Source organism: Castor canadensis, chromosome X (assembly GCF_047511655.1).
Source record: "Castor canadensis chromosome X, mCasCan1.hap1v2, whole genome shotgun sequence".
Taxonomy (NCBI): domain Eukaryota; kingdom Metazoa; phylum Chordata; class Mammalia; order Rodentia; family Castoridae; genus Castor; species Castor canadensis.
In genome coordinates, this window is record NC_133405.1 from 75425526 (window position 1) to 75444030 (window position 18505).

Below are 18505 nucleotides of genomic sequence, written 5' to 3' on the forward strand. Positions count from 1 at the left end.
ATCATACCTAGCTACAAATTCACTCTGGGTGGAGTCCCAATTTTGCTAATCTTGGACTAGATTATTTGGGACTAATCCTCCCACTGAGAAATAGTAGAAAAACTGGACAAAATTTAAAAGCATCTGTTTTCTATATTGGAGAACTAACAAGGACGGTGAAGAAAAGAATAAAATGATTTGGATTTTTAATACCACTCTCCCAGTAGCAAGGGTGGTCAAATACCTACAGTACGGGATTTTTCCTAAACTGACTTGGCAGGATTTTTGGTAAAACTGGGCTCTTCAGTGACAAGGATGAAATCCTAAGGTCAGTTCTAACCATGCAAAGAACATAGAAGAGCCAGACTAAACTTGCGGCCAAAGGAGAGAGTCTGTCAGTTGTAGTTGCAGTTATCTGAAGACTTGACTTCCAAGGCTGTTGGAAAGAGATCTCTGTTTCTTACCAGGTAACAGTGATCCTCTCCATCAAGTTGTTTGAGTATCCTTGTGAAATGACAACTGGATTTCCCGGAATAAATTATCCAAATGACTGAACAAGAAGGAAGCTGCAATACTCTTTATGACTTGTTCTCAGAAGTCACACACCATCATTTCAACCATATTCTATTCATTTCAAGTGGATCACTAAGACCAGTCTACCTCTGAGGGGAGAGTTATTGGGTTTTACCTCTTGAGTGCTGTGGTTACCACCACACCTGGCTGGTTGGCAACTTTTTATAATAGTATAGGCTATTTCTGTAGAATCTCCCTCAGTTTAATTTGTCTGATCCATCTTATGATCCAATGACCTTATTCCAGCTTTGCATTTGGGATGGAAATATTTGTAAGTAATATTCTCAGTGCAATCATATTAGGAAACACAGGATGTTGGTTGATATGTTATCGGTGATGTTAACTTTGATCATTTGGTTAAGTCAGTCTCTGACAAGTTTCACTATCGTAAGATTATGCTTTTTCCCTTAGACTGTAATCAGTAAGTAATTTGTAAAAAGACACTGTGAGTCTGTGTAAATATCCTGCCCTTCCCTAGTTTCTGTATCTTGATTGTGGTAGAAGTTTCATGAGTCTGTATATGTGTTAAAGCTCATAAAACTATGAGCTATCAACTAAATCTGTCAACTAAATACATTAAGGGGGATAGCTCTACAGGCTAGTATTACATGACTTGAAACTTGTCTGCCAGCTGGATTCACCCCAAGAGCCATGAGGTTGTAACCTCTGCTCTTTAGTTCATAGAGCCCATATTAAAATACTGTGTCTCTAAATAATCTGTAGAGTTAGAAGTCAGGATAGTGGTTTCCTTTGAGGAAGAGGGGAGGGTATTGACTGACAACCCATATAAGGGCTTCTAGGGTACTGGTAATTTCCTATTTCTTAATCTGGGTGGTCTTGGGACCACCCCAGGACCAAGGGGTTTCTCAGGATGCAAGATTTTCAGGGCTACCACACAGTACTGGAGAAACTGAAGCAGTTATATGGGTGTGCTCATTTTGTGAAAACTCATTGAGCTGTATATTTATGATGCGTGCACTTCTCTGTACTCATAAACTACTGTGCCTTGAACTGGGTACATTTGAGGTCTGGTTATCAGAGAGTACATTAGAACTGTTATTTGCAATGACATAGATTAACTGAGATTAAGGTTGCGTTATCATTTTCCTCAGTCATGTCCTAGTGCTAACCTTGTGGTAAATTAAACCTCTCATATTTTTTTCATATGAACTGCTATTTAGGCATGGCTCCTCTTTCCTTTATAAAAATAATTTCTAAACTTAGAAAGAGGAGCTTACATTTTGTCTCTATTAAAGTTCATCCTGCTTCTGCTTATATTATATTTTACTAAAATATATCCTTGGCTTTGAGCGATCTAATATCTTATTCTGGACATCCCATGATCTTTTTGGTTTGGTTTGGCTTGGTTTTTGTTTTTCTGTTTTCTTTCTTCCTTCCTTCCTCCCTTCTTCCCTTGCCTCCCTCCCTCCTTCCCTCCTTCCCTCCTTTCCTCCCTCACTCCCTCCCTCCTTCCTCTCTTTCTTTCTTTCTTTCTTTCTTTCTTCTTTTCATGACACTGGGGTTTGATCTCAGGGCCTCACACTTACTAGGCAAGCTCACTACCACTTGAGCCACTCCACCAGCCCTTTTTTGTGATGGGTTTTTCAAGATAGGGTCATATGAATTGTTTGCCTGGGGCTGGCTTTGGATCACCATCCTCCTGATCTCTGCCTCCTGAGTAGTTAGGATTACAGGTGTGAGCCACCAGCGCCCGGCTTTGGGTTGGTTTGTGAGACAGAGTCTTACTGTGTCACCAAGGCTAGCCTGAAACACACTATGTAACCAAGCTAACCTCAAACTTAAAATCCTCCTGCTTCAGTCTTCTGAGTACTGGAAGTATAGGTGTGCATATCCACACCCAGCGTCCATGATCTTTTGCATACTAATAAAAAGGCATGAAAGACCTATCATTCACCAAACTTTATCCCCTTCAACCACCCTTGACATTATGGCTCAATACCATTTCTTTTGTCCTAGCAGCTTGATATGATCTGGATCTTAAATGTCCCCCAAAATTCCATGTGGTAAAGGCCTGATCTCCAGCATGGTGCTACTGGGATGTAGTGGTACCTTAAAGAGGTGAGGCAGAGTGGAAGTTCTGAAGAATAAACAGGTTCTGGTTTTGCTTCCCTGGGAAGCCTCTATTTACTGATTAATTCATTAACAGGCCTCAAGAGTTGCCTCAGAAATAGATTGATATCTCCAAGGAAATGTGAAACAATAGGAAAAGAACAAACAAAAAAGCACACATACAGCAGCACATACAAAGAGAAAGAGGAAAAGGGAAAACAAGAGCTTCAACAAATAGTAAATACAATTCCGAGCAAAGAAAATCTCAAAATTGTGAGGGCAAGAAGGTAAAGCCTACCCTGGACTCCTCTACACAAGTGCCCCACTGCAAATTCCTGAAGAGGAGTGTTTATGCTATTATCTAGATTCCAATGCTCCAATACCATCTACATTGGGGTCCTTAGCATCAGGCAACCATTATAATGGAGGCCACTTCCCACTTCTTTACTAAGATGTAGGACTCCTACATTTTAGTCAGGCACATGGTTATCTTGCTAGAGACTATTATTTCCCCCATTTTCCTTGCAGCTCGAAGTGACCATGTGATCAAGTTGTGGACATCCTGTGTGAGCTATTTCCACATTGTGTCTCAGAAAAGGAAGTTCATGCTGTCCTCTGGCTTCCATTCTCACCCCCATGCTGGCTGGAAGATGGCAAAAGCAACAACAGCCATCTTGAACTCCTTGCCAACCCTATACCATAAACCTCTATTCTGTTAACATGACCAAAATCAACTTCTATTTTGTTTAAACTATTTGTATAAAATCTTGGGTCTCTTTGTTGCAGTACCTGTTCTTTCTCTAATAAGAACATGCTGAGCTAACCTTGAAAAATGCAAAAACCATATCCTGCTTCATTGGAACATAATAGACAGACCAATGGGAGGGAAGAGAAAGTCCACAAATAGAATCATTAGGGTAAGAATGGACTTTTATTTTATTTTATTTATTTTGGTGGTACTAGGGTTTAAACTCGGGGCTTCATGCTTGCCAGACAGGTGCTCTACTAGCCTTGAATTTTTATTTTAAATCAGTAGTGTTGAGATAACTATGGAGCTACATAGAAAAGGTAATTTTTTAATTTCCATTTCTTTTTTGGTGCTAGAGATCAAAACCAGGGCCTCATACATGCTGGCAAGTGCTCTACTGGAGCTCTACAGGAGCTACACTCCTGGCCTAGAAAAGATAAAGTTCAATCTCTTTCTCACAATGAAGTGGGTTAAACTCTAAGTGGATCAAAGATTTAATGCATGTACCCATTAAGCAGTAGTTCCATTTCTGTGAATTTATTTTCAAATATATCTGTACTTTATGAATTAGCATATACACATTTTCTTTTTTATGTTTTTTTTCTTTTTTCTTTTAAAGTTTGTCAGTACCTCTATTTTTTGTGGGACTGGGGGTTGAGCTCAGGGCCTCACACTTGCAAAGCAGGCACTCTACCACTTGAGCCACATCTACATTTTCTCATTGTAATAGCAAAAGACTAGAAAAATTGCTAATTATTGCATATCCCTCATATCTCCATTTGAAAAATCCCACTTGAGAAACTACTTATATAGTAGATTTCTATTATTCTGAGTAAAGTTCATACTCTTTTTGTGTGTGTGCTGGGGGTACACTGTGACATTTACAGAAGTTCTTATACTATATCATAGTTGAGTTTACCCGAGTTCATACTCTTGAAAGTGGTTTAACATTTTTAAAAACTTGCATTCTGTCTACTCACAACCAGTATTTATGGAACATCTACTCTTCTCGTTCAGTTAAAGCACTAATTAAACTTTTATAATCAAGATATTCGGAAGCCAAATATTATGGTACAGGCCTGTAATCCCAGCACTTGGGAGGCTGAAGTAGAGGATTGAGAATTTGAAGCCCGTCTGAGCTACATAGTCAGCTCCAGGCCAGTCTGAGCTTTATAGTGAGACCCTGCCTCAAAAAACCTCCAAAAAAATTTTTTTTCAGGTAATTTGTGTTTTATCAACAGTACTGATATGAAAAGATTAAAATGTAAGGCATAAGAAAGCTCTATAAGTTCTGGCAATACTGGAATGTGATTTCCTTTCTCTTTTTTTCTTTTTCTTTTTGGTGGGACTAGGGTTTGAACTTGCAAAGCAGGTGCTCTACCACTTGAGCCATGCCTCTAGTCTGCCAGTACTGGAGTTTGAACTCAGGGCCTTGTGCTTGCTAGGCAACTGCCCTACCATTTGAGCCATGCCCTAACCCTTAAATTGTATTATTTTTTATCAAAACTATAAACTAACATAAATGTAGAAATAAAAATGTGAAATCAGATAAACAGGAGAAAATTCCAAGTGTCTATCAACTATGCTACATCAGTACAATTGAATATTATACTATTTGAAGCTGTAAGAAAGAATGAAGAAACTCTATAGGAATCAATATAAAAAAGATCTCCAGGATGTAGTTCTGTAAAGAAAACAAGATTCAGAACAGAGGTTAAAACAGTAGTTTACACATTTATGAAATAAAGGGGGAAATAAAAATATATATTTATATATATTGAGCTTGTGTCTGTATAAAGAAACACTGAAAGGATATATAAGAAACCTATGGAAAATGCGCACCATCTCTAGCAATAAAGGAAATGCAAATTAAAACCACACTAAGATTCCACTTCACCCCTGTTAGAATAGCCATCATTAGCAACACCACCAACAACAGATGTTGGCGAGGATGCGGGGAAAAAGGAACCCTCTTACACTGTTGGTGGCAATGTAAACTAGTACAACCACTGTGGAAAAAAATCTGGAGGCTACTCAAAAAGCTAAACATTGATCTACCATTTGATCCACCAATACCACTCTTGGGGATATACCCAAAAGACTGTGACACAGGTTACTCCAGAGGCACCTGCACACCCATGTTTATTGCAGCACTATTCACAAGAGCCAAGTTATGAAAACAGCCAAGATGCCCCACTACTGACGAATGGATCAAGAAAATGTGGTATCTATACACAATGGAATTTTATGCAGCCATGAAGAAGAACAAAATGTTATCGTTCACTGGTAAATGGATGGAATTGGAGAACATCATTCTGAGTGAGGTTAGCCTGGCCCAAAAGGCCAAAAATCGTATGTTCTCCCTCATATGTGGACATTAGATCAAGGGCAAACACAACAAGGTGATTGGACTTTGAGCACATGACAAAAGCGAGAGCACACAAGGGAGGGGTGAGGATAGGTAAGACACCTAAAAAATTAGCTAGCCTTTGTTGCCCTCAATGCAGAGAAACTAAAGCAGATACCTTAAAAGCAACTGAGGCCAATAGGAGAAGGGGACCAGGAACTAGAGAAAAGTTTAGATCAAAAAGAATTAACCTAGAAGGTAACACACATGCACAGGAAATTAATGTGAATCAACTCCCTGTATAGCTATCCCTATCTAAACTAGCAAAAACCCTTTTTCCTTCCTATTATTGCTTGTACTCTCTCTTCAACAAAATTAGAGGTAAGGGCAAAATAGTTTCTTCCGGGTATCAAGGGGGTGGGGGGAGAGGGAGGGGGCGGAGTTGGTGGTAAGGGAGGGGGTGGGGGCAGGGGGGAGAAATGACCCAAGCATTGTATGCACATATGAATAATAAAAAAATAAAAATTAAAAAAAAAGAAACCTATGGAACTGGAAAGAGTGGAGTAGATGGAGACAGCAGTAGGTATGGGAGTTCTAAGTGTAAACTTGTTATTTTGTTTTTATGTTTGAACCATGTTAATGCATTCCTTATTAAAAAATAAATAAAATTAGAAGAAAAAATTGGAGTGGGAGAGACACAATCATCCCTAAACTACATCAGGGAAAGTCCAAAATTGTCATTTTCTCAGAGACCAAAGCATCTCTAAATTCTGCTGAGTGAGTCACTGAATACCACTGTGCCACCAGTGACCTATTAGAGAGGAAATCAAGAAAATCAGTGTATCTTTGGGCTATGAACTGGCTAGAGAATCCAAACACCTTGAAAACCACAGTAGAAATCCATAGAGAAGTGACATGCTCAGCATTCTATATGGCAGTGAGACTTCTTCCTGTCTCTCTTCTGGTCATCATGTATGGTTTCATGAGCAGACACTTTAGACCACATAGGAAAATGGCAGAGAAGATCATTCAATGAGATCACAAAATGCAAGGGACTTTTGTTGATTTTGCCTCTAGGTTATATAAAAGATAGCTACATGTGTACAGAGAATTTATAATGATCTTCAAATGACTTTAGCATGGACTAAGTGGTCCCCTTGCTCAGATATCCTGCAGTGAACTACCATGTACCCAAACTTTACCATGTAGGGCAATGCTGTATAAAAGTTTGGAATGCCTTGGCTAAATAGGGAGTTGGGTAGCTATCATGTTGGGAAGTTACCATCCAGTAACAGTTTCTTATGCATTAAACAGTCACCTAGTGTCCTGAAATGGGAACATGAAATTATTTGATTTTCATGCTGAAAAGAAAGCTAAAAGGAATTGTGCAATGAATACTACCAGAAAAGGGAATGCTTGGGAGAACGACAATAATGGGGATTAAGAGAGCAAGATGAAACATGAGAGCCTAGGAAGAGAAGATACAGATGTGCAAATGGAGGGCCCATGACAAACACTCAAACTAGTTCCATGTAGCTTGTCACAAAAACCCTTACTCAGGTTTACTAAATCATATGGTAGGTGAAACTCCAAATGGAACAAAATGTAATGCAAATTAAAAGGTATCTCTAAAGTTTTATCAAGCACACCAAGAGTTTTAAGAATCATTTAAGGAAAGTTTACACAGATACTGGCCTAGTCATAGAGAAAGAAGCTCACAAATTCTAGTACATTCTGCTATCATGGTTATATACTGAATGAAAATATTCTCATATGCATAGTACTAAAATGATTATTTGTCATACACTGAACCATCAACAACATTTCTCTATTAGCCATGTTATCATTAAACGTAAAGGACAATACATTTGTATATATATACATATATATATATATACATATATATATATACATATATATGTATAATTACATATATAATTACTTTCACCAATGAAAGTAAACAGTGTCACGGATAATTCAAGCTATGAAATAATTCAAAAGTAATACCAATTTGGGTGTGGGATATATTTTTAAATGTGCTATTTTAGCAACATATATATTTATATATGGTTTTGAGATATATATATGGATATATATAAAAGTTCAGATAACAGATAATATATGTTTATTCACATCACAAAAAGGTTATTTGCTTCATAGCAAGTGCTTAAAGTATAAGGCTGATTATAATAGTTCAACTTATAAGCAACACTTTAAATCTGTTACATTTGGTTAGTAGTAGCTGAAAGCCACACAGAGGGCTTTTGGGGTGCTAACAATGTGTTCCATTTGCTGATTGCCTACTCATTACATGGATGTGGTCAGTTTCTGAAATTTCATCAGAACTATAATATGTGTACTTTTCTGTATGCATGTTTCAATCAAAAGTTTAAAAATAAAAGAATGAAAAAAGTGTACCAGGAAAACAGAAAAAAAACACTCAACAAGAAAGACACAATGCTAGAATATTATATATAAGCTTAATAGAAGCTGTCTCATTTTCCCCTGGGTTTGATCAGAACCTGATGACACTGGCCTACTTACCAATCTATAGATTACTGTGAACTACATGTGGAAGATTTACATATGGATATAAATGTTTGGACAAATATGAATTAAGTTTTTGTGATTATTTACAAAATAACAAAAAGGCTGGGCTGGGAATGTAGCACAGTGGTAGAGCGCTTGTTTAGCATGTACAAGACCCTGACTTTGATCTCCAGCGCCACAAAGCCTTTTGGTAAAATACACATTCACTCAGATTTTCTACAAAAACTCATATTGTCTGCAAACAATGACAGTTTTGTCTCTTTCTTTACAGTATTTATACATTTTTCTTTCTCTTTCATATTGGGACCTACAGAAAAATGTTGACAAGAAACAGCTATTGAACATCCTGTTTTTGATTCTGACTTTATTGATATTTTCACCTTCTATATTAATGCTTTTCAACTTTTTTAAACCATATCCCACAGTAAAAAACAAAAATCTTTAGTATTACTATTATTGTCATTATTATTATTATTACTTGGAATTGAACTTAGGACCTCTCTTTACCACTAAGCTATGTCTGAGTCCCCCAAAACATTTTATTTTGCAATCCAGTACATACACACACACACACACACACACATACACGCACACACACACACATGCATACACAGAAACACATTTTATTTTCAAGAAACAATGCTTACTCTTTCTACATGCAACACATTCTAACACTTTATATTCTGGTTAGGGTTTTCATACTGAGTACATTAAAGATATTTAGGGACTATTGGGGAAATTTAAATATGACTAGATTTTAGATAATATTAAGGAATAACTTTTTTCTGAGACAAGTTCTTACTATATTGCCCAGACAAGCCTACAGAACTCCTGGGCTCAAATGATCCTCTAGCCCCAGCCTCCCATGTCGCTGGGTCTACACGTGTACCCAGTGCTCAGCTTACTGCTAACTTTTTGTTAGGTGTAATGATAATATTTTGGTTATATAGGAAAATGTCTTTACATTTTAGAGAAGGGCTGAAGTACTGAAGGGCTTTTGAGGGGATTGGTTTTGTTTTGGGGGTTTTAGAGACAGAGTCTCACTATGTAGCCCAGGCCAGCCTCAAACTTTTAAGACTCCTGCCTCAGCCTCCCAACTGCTGAGATTACATGTACTGAAATTTTTAGAGTAGGATGACAATGATGTTAATAATTTATTTTAAAATACTTCAAAAAGATGCAGTAAACATTGCAAAATGTTGACCACTGTTAAATCTAGGTGATAGACACACCTATTCCATGGCTTCTTTCTTCTTCTTCTTCTTTTGTTTTTTGTTTTGGTTTGGTTTTTTGGGGGATTGGGGTTTGAACTTAGAACTTCGTGCTTGCAAAGCAGATGCTCTATCACTTGAGTCCACACCTCCAGTGCATTTTGCTCTGGTTATTTTGGAGATGGAGGTCTCATGAAGTATTTGCCTGTGCTGGCTTCAAACCACAATCCTTCCCATCTCAGCCTCCCAGGTAGCTAGGATAACAGGCATGAGCCACTTGCATGAGGCCATGGCTTCTTTAAAAGCTGACAATACCAAGAACTGGTGAGAATGCAGAGTAATTGAAACTCTCATATATTGCTGGTAGGAAAACCAAGTGCTATGGCTGCCCTGGAAAGCACATTTTCAGTTTCATATAAAGTTAAGCATACACTTACTATATTACCCAGCAATCCCACTCCTAGGCATATACCCAAAATAAATGAAAATATTCATCCAAAATAAATATGAATGATTATAGCAGCTTTATTTTAATAGCCAAAAGGCAGAAACAACCTATATGTCTATCAAATGATGAATGTATTTCTAAAAAGTGGGATACAATGAAATAATACTCAGAAATAAAAAGGAATAAACTATTATAAAATACAACAGTGGGTGAATTTCTAATGCACCATGTTATATAAAGAAGTCACACTCAAAATGCTCCCTACAGTATGATTCCCCAGGGCTCAGACAAGAATATGGAAGGGAGGTGCTCAGGGGCACACAAGCAAGGATTCGGAGGGACTCCTTTCATTTTGCCCGGTAGGTATATCACTTGCCTCACCCTAGTCCTGACCTTAATGACTTATTCCATTTCCATCCTGGAAAAACAAAAATAACAAGCAACAACAAAGAAGAATGAAAACAGATGAGCACTTGTTAGGGGTTGAAATGGAGAAAGGGTTGACTACAAAGTGGTAGTATGAGGGAATTTTCTAGAGAATAATAGAACTCTTTTATCTCCTGATTGTGATGGTGGTGGTTACATGACCATATACATTCATGTAATCTCAGTTCTATACACCAATATGAAAGAACTTTAGTGCATGTAAACTTTAAAAAAAAAAGGGGTGGGGACATGAGGAATAAAAGCTAAAAAAAAAAATCTCCCATGCACAAGGCCCTGGGTTCAGTCTTCAGCACTACACTAAAAATTCAGATGATGTGTAAATGATAATTTTCTCTACTTTCCTTTGTGTGTGGTATTTCTCATAATAAAAAGTAAAATAAGCTGTGGGGCTCAATGATAGAGCATGTGCCTAGCACCTACAAGGCCCGGAGATCAATCCTCAGCACCACCAAAAAAAAAAAAAAAGGTATCAAAATGCTGATTGATTCCAAGTATATTGATTTCCCAACCCACCATTTGGCAAATACTGATTTAAATTATATATTTCTGTAATGTTTAGCTACTTTATAATATGTATATATAACTTTGTAATCATAAAAAATAAAGAGAAAATGACAAAGTCTTTTCAACAAACATGTTTATCTTGGTCCTACTTCTAACAGAGAAATAACCCAAAGGCTCAAGATTAGAGAAGTTGAATAAATTATGCTACAGCCATATGATGGGATCTCAACAATAAAAAGACTAAAAAAGAATTAAAAGGATAAAAATATTTTATATAGCAGTTGTGCAACCCAGGAAAATACTTATGATTCAAAATTAAACATAAAACCAATCGTATGTGATTCTATATAAAGAATAGTTTTAACTATGTTAAAATTTTTTCATAGAGTGAAGAGAAATAAATCAAAATGTTAGTTGTAGTCTTGGGCATTTTCATTTTCAATTGTTTTTAATTTTTAAATTATTTTATTTACTTTCTAAATTTTCTACAATGAACAAAACTTTTTAGTTTGCATAGATAATTCACAAGGCAAAAACAATATATCGGTGAAAGACCAAACAACTAGTGTTTGCAAATGACAGGGAAAGGAAATCAGTCTCATGAAGTACATATCTACTAGTCCATTATGCCAAGTCAATTCTTTGTAAATTAGAGTTTAAAATCATGCCTTCTGTTCAGTAAGTGAAAGCATGCTTGGATTTTTAAAAAATACCTTTTTTGTTTTTGTGGTGCTGAGGACAGGACCCAGGGCTCATACATGCCTGGCATGTGCTCTACCACTGAGCTACTCCCTTATCTTCTAAAAAAGTTTCTTGAACTTTTTGTGGTAATGGAGATAGAACTTGGCACCTTGAGCCAAACCTCCAGTCCAAAAAGCTTTTTAATTTTAAAAAGATTTGCATTTTACCTAGGAGACAGGCTGGTGATGACAGTTTTCTATATCAACAGCACTAATTGAATTGAACAGGCATTGTGCTAAATGCTTTTCATGTTGAATTAGTTTGTGTGGGCTGCCATAACAAGATACCACAAACTGGGTGGTTTAGACAACAGGAATTTGTCTTCTCACAGCTCTGGAGACTAGAAGTCCAAGATCAAGGTATTGGTTTCTCTTGAGGCTTCACTCCCCTTGGCAGCCTCTTTGAGGCATCAGAGGAACATCTTTCAGAAAGTATGTGTGTTGGAGGAATGAAGAACACACAATGTTTCCCTAACAACGGAAGAATATGATTTGGTCCCTCAGCCTTTACCTTCATCTCCTGTTTTTCAATGTCCACAGCCTCACCTTTCAGGAAGAGGTTGGAGGGTAGCTTACTTTCCCTGTTATACTTTCTCACCATGTCATTTTCAATCATTTTCTCTCCCTTAGCACTGTGGAGTAGAGGGTTTTTTGGGGGGCGGGGGTGTTCCTCTCTAAAATGCAATAGGGAGATGATCTTCCTCCAGCTGGAGGCCTTCAGGTTCTCAAAACTCATGTGGCAACAGAACCAGGCTTTGTGCTTTTTGTATGTGGTGCTGGGGCTTAAACCAGGGTTGTGCATGCTAGCTAAATGCTCTACCACTTGAGTCATGTCCCCAGCCCATACTCCTTGGTGAAATGAGAAAAGGGTTTGCCTTTTGAGTCTTCATTGCAGTGAACAAGCTTCTGAAGCTGTATGAATTTAGCAGGGGCAGCAAAACACAGGTCAAGTGGTAGTCCTTTCTTTTAAGACTTTCTTTGAACAAACATAGTTACTGAGTACAGTACAGACCCAGGGGAAGATAACAAGATGAATTCAATGCTATCCCTGACTTAAATGAGCTTACAGTCTAGTGACAATTGGGTTCCTCTGACATTTACTGGAACACAGATTGAATGATGACCCAGAAAAACCACCATGATTGCAAAGAAAATGTCACTGTACTCCCAGCTCAGGGCAGCCTCCTAATTGATTCACTCAACAAGTATTTATTACGTGGCATAATACCTGGTAGGAAAATGCTGCACATCGCACACAAAGGAGGCTCATGAGAGGTATCTCATGTCTAAAAGTTTAATAAGCAGGCTGGCTGGCCAAGAAAAAATGGCACAGCAGCTTCTCTCGGTGGGTCTGGCCTTAAGTAGCATTTGGGAGAAAGCAAGGGCTAGGGACAGGCAAAGGGAGGTGGCAGGAGATAAGGGACAATGGGCTTTGTTCTGCAAGGGATGAGACCAACTGCGGCTCAGGCTGCAGAATGGTGGCAAGGGGCAGTTCTTATCATTCCCCCATTTTTTGTTTCTTAAAGACAGAGGGAGAAGAAAAGGGTTGGGTATTGGGGTGCAGTTTGATCCTCTGGCTGCTTCTGGCTGGCAGGGGGGTGGCGCATGTTCTCAGGTGGGGTCACCATTTTTACAATAGTCTCTACTTTGGTCATATTGAAAGTAGACAAAGGGGTTGTAAGTGGGGGATATAAACTGCAGGTCAACAGAAATAGTGATTGTAGAGGAACATCCCTGTATAGGGCAATCAGCGGTTCCTGCAAAGCGAGAGACTGAGTCCTGGTTGTGTGTGTAGGTTTCTCAGACCTTGAATCTCCAGAGATATAACAGAGATGGGGAACCAACCAGAAGGATAGTAAAGATTCAGGTCATAAGAATGAGGAGAGTATAGGGAGTAAGGCGCATAGGGCAAGGTACCCGAGGCAGAGAGCTGTGCAATGGGGCCATCTCCATTTAGGGGGAGAAGGTGTCCACAGGCTGACACTCGGGAGAATGGGGACGAGGACAAGAATTACCCAAAGGAAGGGATGGAGTGAAAGCATAGGCGGAGTGATTTACAGTAAGGCGAAGAGTATGTTGGAAAATGAATAGATTTCTTCAGGAGTAAAGTCTGAGAGTGTACCCTGGAGATGGAGATCAGATATCCAATTTACAAAATAAGGGTAGAGAAGATATGAGAAGGGAGGAAGACTAACCGCATTAGGACGTGGGAAATCTAAAGTCTCAGAGTAGAGGGTATACAGGAAGGAGTAAAAGCATGGGCAGGCATTGACAGGAAAGAATGGGAGAGGAGAAATATAGAGAGTAAGTAGGCGGGATGTTAGATCCCTGGGCCTAGGATTTTATTTTTGGTGAGTCTCAGTGGGTGTGTCTCCATCTTCTGAGACCTTAGGAAGGTAGGAGATCTTCACTTTTGTTGGTCCTGTAAGGAGAGATTGGTAGATCTTTTGTGGGGCTGTCAACTTTAGATTTTGAATGTGTACCCAGGAAGGGAATCCTGCTAACTTAGCAGCAGTGGGTGTGGTGAGGATGACTTTAAATGGGCCTTTTCACTTTTCCTACAGGTGACCAGGTGTGGTTGTACTTTTTAAATAAACCAGATCTCCCATTTGGAGGGAGGGAGTTATTTTGGTGGTGTCAGAGGGCTGTGGCAACTGATCATGAGCATGAGACCAAAGGAGAGAGCAAAGAAAGGTAAGGAGAGGATTGAGGAGAATAGGGGAAATAAACAGTAAGGAGGGACTCAAAGGTGAGCTTTTTACTTTCTTGAATTAGGAGAGAGGCAGCCGCCAGGGCCCTAAGGCATGGGGCCCACCCCCTGGTTGTGGGGTCTGGTTGTATAGAGAGGCAAGTTACTGGAGCAAAGGAGGGCCCTATGTTGTGTCCTAAAACTCCTAGGGCAAACTTTTGCCACTTAGAGACATAAAGGAAAAAAGGAGGAGTGAGGTCCAGCAGGCGAAGCTCCAGGACTTGTAATAGGGCTTGTAAGAGAGACTTGAAATGGCCTGACACAGGCCAAGAGGGGTCCAGAGGCTCTTGGATGGGGCCCTTGGATGCCTCACATAGAGGTTTGGCCATTAGACTGAAGTTGGGTACCCAGGCTCTGAGGTAGCCTGCCAGGCCGAGAAAGGAGAGAATTTCAGCCTTGGTGGTGGGGGCAGGGAGAGAGGCTAACAAGACCTTACCATCTATGGTGACAGCCTTATGAGTAGGGGAGATAGATAGGCCCAGGTAAGTTACCTGGGTGAGAGACAGTTGAGCCTTGTTAGGGGACACCCGGTATCCCTTTTTTTTTTTTTTTGGAAAATTAAGCAGGAGGGCAGTGTGTTGTTGGCTATCCTCGAGTGAGGGGCTGCAGAGCAGGAGATCATCTACATACTGGAGGAGTTTACTCGGGGAGAGATGGAGGGTAAGGAGGTCCCTAGCCAGAGCTTGGCCAAGAGGTGGGGACTGTCCTGGAACCCCTGAGGCAGAGTAGTCCAGGTCAATTGTTGGGAAATATGAGAATCTGGATCAGTCCAGGTGAAGGCAAAGAGGTTTTGGGACTGTGGGTGGACTGGGATAACGAAGAAAGCATCCTTTAGGTGTAGGACTGTGAAATGGGTGGTGGTATCGGGGAAGAGAGACAGGAGAGTGGAGGGGTTGGGCACTACTGGGTGTATAGGAGTCATCATTGCATTGATCAAGCAGAGATCCTGTACCAATCGGTAAGACCCACTGGGCTTTTTTACAGGTAGAATAGGAGTGTTGTAGGGAGAGTGAGTTGGGTGGAGCAGGCCCTTAGCCAGAAGCTCCAAGATAATAGGCTTTAGACCCTGTAGGTAGGTTAGAGAGATGTGATATGAGATTGGTTTGGGAAAGTAGAAGAATCTTTGAGAGTAGTAACAATTGGCTGATGATGTGAGGCAACAGAGGGGTTTTTGAGATCCCATACAATGGGGTTCACCATGTTGCCAGTAAGGGCAAGGAGTTGGGACAAGCTTATGGAAGCAAGACACCTATGATGGTGAGGAGGGACCATGAGGATGGAGACGAGGGGTTGATGGGTTGCAGCTTTTGTAGGAATGGATGTAAGGTAAGGGTGGCCTGAAATTCTGTTAAAATGTCTCTTCCTAATAGTGGAGTAGGACAATTAGGTAGCACTAGGAAGGAATGAGTAAAGAGGGTATCTCCCAGTATGCAAGTTAAGGGAAAGGTCATTAAGGGCTGGGTAGGAGTTCCCTCCACCCCGACTATGGAGGTTGAAGAAGGCTTGGTAGGTCCCCATAACTCCGGCAAGGCAGAAAAAGTGGCGCTGGTGTCCAGGAGGACAGAGATAGGCCTACCGTTAATCATGGCCATTACCCTGGGCTCCCGTGAAGTTATGGTCTTTGGGCCTGAGAGTCCTGGGCTCCGTCAGTCTTCTGCCATGGTTGCTAGTCCTAGAAAATCAGTTAGGGAGGAGGAACATTGAGGGGGTCTAGACTCCCCACCTTGAGAAGTGGAGGAGCAGTCCCTTGCCCAGTGCCCCTCCTGTTTGCACTTAGGACATGGTCCTGATGGGTGGCATATCTTAGGATAGGCATGGGCCCAGTGTCCCTCAAGGCCACACTAAAAACATGGGCTGGGAGGCATTCGGGATTTTCCCTGGCCTTGTGAGTTGGGAGCCAGGGGGTTTTGTCAAAGGGCTTGGGCCAACATCTGGAATCTGGTCTTATCTCTCCTCTCCTTATCAGCCCTTTGCTGTTCCTCATGGTAATTAGAAACCTTAAAAGCCACATTTAAAATTTCAGCCTGTGGAGTCTGAGGACCATTTTTTAGTTGTTTTAACTTTTTTTTTTATATTTGGAGCTGATTGGAAGATAAAATGGGTCATAAGAATAATTGTCCCGTCTTGTGTTTTAGGATCAACTTTGGTATGGCGTTGTAGTGCCTCTGTGAGTCAGGACAAGAAATTGGCTGGATTTTCTTTTTCCTCTTATTGAATTTTTCTGAGTTTATCAAAATTAACAACCTTTTGGGCAGCCCTTTTTAACCCTGCCATTAGACAGGTGACCATCTGGTCTCTGGAAGTTGTGCCATTAGTTTGATAGTCCCAATGGGGTTTTGTCTCTGGAACCGCCAACATTCCCATGGGGTTTTGTCTCTGGAACCGCAGGGGTGGTGTGGTGAATCTCATTTGCATGTGTCTTAGCCGCATCCCAGACCCTTTGTCTCTCCTCTGGGAGAGGGGTTGAGGAGAGGATGGTATAAATGTCATGTCAGGTGAGGCTATAAGGTTGGGCCAAATATTGAAATTCTTTAATATAAGAGTCAGAGTTAGTGGTGAAGGAACTGAGTCGTTTTTTTAATTTGAGACAGGTCTGTGAGAGAAAAGAGAACATGAACTCACATGATACCCTCGGTGCCAGCCACTTCTCAGAGGGGGTAGAGGGAAACCAGTTGGCTGGGGGGGTCCATGAGAGCGAGTGTGTGGAGGACTCAGGGGATTCAGTGGTTCTGAATTGGTAGGAGGGGAGGGGGAAGGGGAAGCAGAGGGAGGAGCGGAGGAAGGGTGGAAGGAGGGGTGGGAGCCAATGGTTGAACAATGGCAGCCCATGTCTACTAGGGTGGAGGCTCATCAGCAGGATCGAAAGAAGGGAAAGCATTGGAGTTAGGGAGGGTAGTTGGGGTCTTTGTAGCCAGAAGGACCTGGGCAGGGGAGCAAGGGGTACAGAGAGAAGGTTTAGAGCAGAGGTAAGAGAAGGCCTGGATATAGGGAATCTCCTTCCACTTTCCAGTGCATTCACAGAAGTTATAGAGATCCCTGAGAATGTTAGGGTCAAGCATGCCATTAAGCGGCCATTTTGAGTCATTGTCCAATTGGTATTGTGGCCTACCCTGATTGGAAAGAAAAATGAGTTTTGGGCTTTGAGATCAGGTGAGAGCTGTAAGGGCTTGAGGTTGGCCAGTAGGTAGCCCAGAGGAGCATCTGAGGGAATTTTGGAAGGTCCAGTCCCCATGGTGAGACCCAGGCCGAGGAAGAATATGGTGGGTGTCCCCAAGATATTGCTTTCCTGGACGAAACAGAGGAGTAGAGGACCTCAAGGGAATGTCTTCACCAAGAGGATCGTCCATGCCCCAGGAACCTGGTTCCTGGAGGTGAGTGAGCCAGGACCTAATACTAGGATTTTGACCAACCAAGAGACAGAGAGAGAACCACGACTCACGGCACAACAGCGCGAAGGAGCTCACCAAGGAAGGACCAAGGAAATCAACCAGTGGTGGGCGAGTAATGGGAGCACACTGGCCTTGAGGAGGTTCCCTGTGAGCAAGAGTGGCGATGGAGGCACTAGTCTGGGGTCAGGGGTCCCGGCAAAGCAGCTCAAATCTCAGTAAGTTTATCCAGGCTTAAGGAAGGCAGCCGGTATAATCACCACACCAGGCACCCCTATATAGGGGATGTCTGCCTTGGGGCCAAAGTAGGCTTGGGAGCACAGTGTGTATCAGGAGGACCTGAATTTACTGATTGGGAGAGCAAGATCGATGCCAGAAGCTCACCTGGACCTGGGTTTTGGCACCAAAATGTTAGGAAAACGCCGCACATTGCACACAAAGGAGGCTCACGAGCGGTATCTCATGTCCAAAAGTTTAATAAGCAGGCTGGCTGGCCGAGAAAAAATGGCACAGCAGCTTCTCTCAGTGGGTCTGGCCTTAGGTAGCATTTGGGAGAAAGCAAGGTCTAGGGACAGGCAAAGGGAGGTGGCAGGAGATAAGGGACAGTGGGCTTTGTTCTGCAAGGGATGAGACCAGCTGCAGCTCAGGCTGCAGAATGGTGGTAAGGGGCAGTTCTTATCAATACCCACTCACCAAAGCAGGGGTGACTACTTCTTTTGTTTTAATAGGATGGATGTATGTTTCATAGCAGGA